Genomic DNA, 5,495 nt, shown 5'->3' on the forward strand with positions numbered 1-5,495 from the left:
AAATTACAGTGGGAGAAGGCAGTGTACGTATGTAACACCGACAATGCGGTTATATCTCCCACGTGTCGGATCATGACTTAGAGGCATAACCGCATAGTAGGCATGTCGCAAGAGGGGTAATCTTTACACATCCCATGTACTGAAAAAGGAAGGGATAAAGAGTTGGCTTACAATCGCCACTTCACACAATACATATATATATATCATTACATCATCCAGAATACAATCAAAGTCCGACTACGGAACTAAATAAAGAAAGACAACCCCTAATGCAACAGATCGCCGATTGCCCCAACTGGGCTTCTCTACTGATCGAAAGGAAATGAAATAAGACAACGATCAAGATCTTCATCGAGCTCCTCCTTGAGCTCAATTGCGTCATCTGCACGGGCATCATCGGCACCTGCAACTGTTTTGAAAGTATCTGTGAGTCACGGGGACTCAACAATCTCACACCCTCGCGATTAAGACTATTTAAGCTTATGGCTATGGAAAAGGTAGTGAGGTGGAGCTGCAGCAAGCACTAAGCATATATGGTGGCTAACATACGCAAATGAGAGCGAGAAGAGGAAGCAAAACATGGTCGTGAACTAGAAAAGATCAAGAAGTGATCCTGAAACTACTTACGTTCAAGCATAATGCAAGAACCGTGTTCACTTCCCGAACTCCGCTGGAAAGAGACCATCACGGCTACACATGCGGTTGATGCATTTTAACTAAGTTAAGTGTCAAGTTCTCTACAACCAGACATTAACAAATTCCCATCTGCCCATAACCGCGGGCACGACTCTCAAAAGTTTGTACCCTGCAGGGATGTCCCCACTTAGCCCATCACAAGCTCTCACGGTCAACGAAGGATATTCCTTCTCCCAGGATGACCTGATCAGACTCGGAATCCCGGTTGCAAGACATTTCGACAATGGTAAAATAAGACCAGCAAAGCCACCCGATGTGCCGACAAATCCCGATAGGAGTCGCACGTATCTCGTTCTCCGGGCAACACCGGATGAGACTAGCTACGAGTAAAACCAAACCTCAAGTTTCCCCGAGGTGGCCCCGCAGGCAGCTCGGTTCGGACCAACACTCAGAGGAGCACTAGCCCGGGGGGGGGGGGTTTAAAATAAGATGACCCTTGAGTCTGCAGAACCCAAGGGAAGGTATATGGTGGTAGGTAGGAAAATGGTAAAACCAAGGTTGGGCCTTGCTAGAGGAGTTTAATTCAAAGCGAATTGTCAAGGGGTTCCCATAACACCCAATCGCGTAAGGAACGCAAAATCAAGGAACATAACACCGGTATGACGGAAACTAGGGCGGCAAGAGTGGAACAAAACACCAGGCATAAGGTCGAGCCTTCCACCCTTTACCAAGTATATAGGTGCGTTAAAGTAAACAAGATATAATAATGATATCCCAACAATAATCATGTTCCAACAAGGAACAAACTCCATCTTCACCTGCAACTAGCAACGCTATAAGAGGGGCTGAGCAAAGCGGTAACATAGCCAAACAACGGTTTGCTAGGAAAGGTGGGTTAGAGGCTTGACATGGCAATATGGGAGGCATGATATAGCAAGTGGTAGGTATTGCAACATAGCAAAAGAGCGAGCAACTAGCAAGCAAAGATAGAAGTGATTTCGATGGTATGGTCATCTTGCCTGCAAAGTTCTCCGAGTTGACGTAAGCTTGATCCTCGTAAGCATACTCAACGGGTTCCTCGATCACGAACTCGTCTCCTGGCTCTACCCAAGGCAGGAATACAAGCAAAGGAAACCACAATCAACCACAGTGTAATGCGCAAGCAACATGATGCAAAACATGGCATGATATGCGTGATGTGATATGCAATGGATATGCGAGCTCCGGAAGGAAAAGATTGAACCAGGCCTCAACTTGGCAAACCAAGAGTGCCGCTAGAAGGATGAGTTGATTTCGGTCGAAATCAATATAAAGATCACAGGAATCGGATGCACGATTTGCAAATGGCAAGCAAAACAATAATGACACAATTCTGTGATTAACAGCACGATGCCATCTAGAATGCAACAAGAAACTAAGCTACTGCACTCTAACATAGCAACAAAGCACATGGCAGTGATCTACTCAAGATGCTTGACAAAAGATGAACACTGAGCTATGGCTAAATCACACAATAGCAGGTTCAAACAAGCATGGCAAAAGTGCAAAAGATATCAACCTCACAGACTTAGTGAAAATACTAACATGTCAGGAATTAACACCAGGAAGCAATGTTTAGAGCAAGATAACAACATGCTACAGGAATAGGACATAGCAAAGCAAGGCATGGTATGAATCTACTCAAAGCATATAACTAAAGTCCCTTACTGACCATAAGCCAAAAAGGATCAGAAGATATGATGGCACCCATGTAAACATATCAAGTTCCGTTAATAGATTCAGACTTAGCAGAAAACTGGACATGGCAAAAACAGAATTATGAAGGCATGTTTGCAAGCTCGATTCACTCACCACAAGGCATTGCATGGCAAACTAAGCATACTACCAGCAAGAAGACATGATCAAGAAGCCAACCATGGCAAGAACAAGCTCAAAACATGCATGGATCAACTACAACAACCTTGGCAAAATTGATTAACACGTAAACAATCTACCAAAAACATTTTATAGCAAAAGTAGAGCAAGATTGAGTCATGCTAGGGCACTCCATAAATGCAAACATGGACATGGATGGATATAGAATAACCATATCTCAAAATCATCCTTACTAAACATACTCAAAAGAAGCATGGATCTCTCTGTAGCAACATGAATACATGGCATAAAAATAACAGCAGGAAAATGACTTAGAAGGATTCTAAGTCCCTGAAAACAGCAATATTACGAGAGCTACTTTGCATGCTTGTGCTAGTCACCACATTGATCACAAAAATACATGGCATACACCCCTGTAAAGATGGCATGGCATATAGCAAAACACATGTAGAGCTCATGCCCATATGCAACACACAATAATCATAGCAAAAATGACAAATGCTCATAAACTGATAAGAATCAGGAACTAACATTTTATAGCACTCTTGCAACAGTCATTAGGGCATCAAGATGGACTCAAACAAGCATAGTGCAATGGAACAAAATGAAGAGGACATCCAGATGAACAAATTGATATATCACACGCCTAAAACGGAGCTACAATGACAGAGTTATGATGCAAAGAACATTGCCTGAAAATATCACAGATCCGGGGACTTAGAAGAAAATCACCTCCGCTAAAAGTCAACGCGGGACGGGCTCGACCCGGGACGGAGGGATTCGGGATGCGGGCGTTTGTTTGGTTCACGGACGTGGTGGATCTGATCCATCTTCCATGGATCCGGCCGGCGAGGGTTCCGGCGAGCCTTCGGCGAGGGCGCGGAAGCCGAGGCGAGGCGGGGACGGGCGGAGGTCGACGGGATTCACGGCGGTTCGCCGGATTCGCGGCCGGATCAGCGGAGGAGCGGGCGAAGCCGGCGGAGCGACGACGAGGTGGCGGTGGTTGCGCGCGGTGGCGCGGTTGCGCGGGCGGCGCTAGTCGGTTCGTCGGCTGGCGTGGGTCAAGGCGAGGTGTGACGGCAGGGCAAGACGGCGGGCGGCGACGCGTGGAACGACGGCGGCACGGGGCGTGGGGAGCCGCGGGCTGAGCGGGCGGCACACTCAGGCCCGACGCGGTGGGGAGGAGGCGGAGCGACAGGTGGCGCGCGGCGGTTGGAGGAGAGCGGCGGCGGGGCGACGTGGCGGCTTCTGATTGGATGGAGTGAGGTGGCGGCTGGACATGTCCGGCGCGGAGGAAGAAACGTCCGGCGGCGCGAGGGGAGCGGTGCTAGGGTTTGATCTGCGCGAGAAATTCGGAGGGAGACACATATTTATAGGTAGAGGGAGCTAGGAGAGTCCAAAAGAGGAGCGGTTTTCGGCCACGCGATCGTGATCGAACGACCGAGAGGATGGAGGGGGTTTGGATGTGTTTTGGGCCACTTTGGAGGGGTGTTGGGCTGCAACACACACGCGGCCTTTACGATTCCCCGGTTAACCGTTGGAGTATCAAACGAAGTCCAAATGGCATGAAACTTGACAGGCGATCTACCGGTGGTGTACCAAGGACACTTGGCAAATCTTGGTCCAATCCGAGAACGTTCAACACCCGCACACGAAAAGAGGCAAAAGGAGGGCGTCGGAGGACATAGGAGTGTCAGATTGCAAAACGGACAACGGGGAAAATGCTCGGATGCATGAGAAGAACATGTATGCAAATGCGATGCACATGATGACATAATATGAAATGCATGACACACAAACAAAGGACAAGGCAATAACAATGAATAACTGGAAGACACCTGGTGCAACGGTCTCGGGGCGTTACAACGTATGTCATTTCGCACACGGAGGTGACACGTTCCCTCTCGGAACCACGAGCCTTCTTGAGAGAAGCTCTGGTTTGCAAGAAGGTTACACCAAAGCTTGTCCCAACTTGGCTAAAATTTTTACCGCAACATGTTGGTGCCATGTCATGATACCATGCCAAGTTTCATGATTTTCAGGCGTGTTTTGGGATTACAGGAATTAAAAAACCAAGTTTCTCAATCTTTCCGGCCAAGCCACGACGCCCTAATGTTTGAATTTCACTCCCATCTCTTGCATGGGACCTACAAATTCACCCAAGGACACACATGTGATTTTTCAAACAACTTTGGTGCACTGGAGCCTGTGCTTGGAGTTCAAATTTGAATTATGCACATTAAATGCCCAGAAACTCAATTAATGTATAAAAAGGCGAAACGAGCCCGGAATAATTCCAAAATTTAGCACGATACTTCTATTTGGTCTAATCTGGCTATGTAAAAAAATTAAGGCGGGAGAAGCCAGTGTACGTATGTCGTTTCGCACACGGAGGTGACACGTTCCCTCTCGGAACCATGAGCCTTCTTGAGGGAAGCTCCGGTTTGCAAGAAGCTTACACCAAAGCTTGTCCCAATTCGGCCAAGAAAATTACCGCAGCATGTTGGTGCCATGTCATGACACCATGTCAAGTTTCATGATTTTTCAGGCGTGTTTTGGAATTACAAGAATTAAAAAACTAAGTTTCTCAATCTTTTCGGCCGAACCACGACGCCCAGATGTTTGAATTTCACTCCCATCTTGTGCATGGGACCTAGAAATTCACCCAAGGACACACATGTGTTTTTTCACACAACTTTGATGCACTGGAGCTTGTGCTTGTAGTTCAAATTTGAATTATGCACATTAAATGCCGTTTCTGAAGATTAGGCGGCATCAACAAGCAAGGAGCTGGCTTAAAAAGCTCTGGCCTGAGGGCTTTGAGTAAACAGTACATCCCCGACGAGCACGCGGCGAGCGGCATGGTACTAAAATTGTCCACACGTGAAACAATGAGCTTGATTACCTCTGTGGGGAGCAAATTCCAGCCACTCTTTCAGCGGACGCTGCTTGGTTCTGCCATTGTTAGTGCTTGGGTTTCGGAC

This window comes from Triticum dicoccoides, chromosome 4A (assembly GCF_002162155.2).
Source record: "Triticum dicoccoides isolate Atlit2015 ecotype Zavitan chromosome 4A, WEW_v2.0, whole genome shotgun sequence".
In the NCBI taxonomy this organism is placed as follows: domain Eukaryota; kingdom Viridiplantae; phylum Streptophyta; class Magnoliopsida; order Poales; family Poaceae; genus Triticum; species Triticum dicoccoides.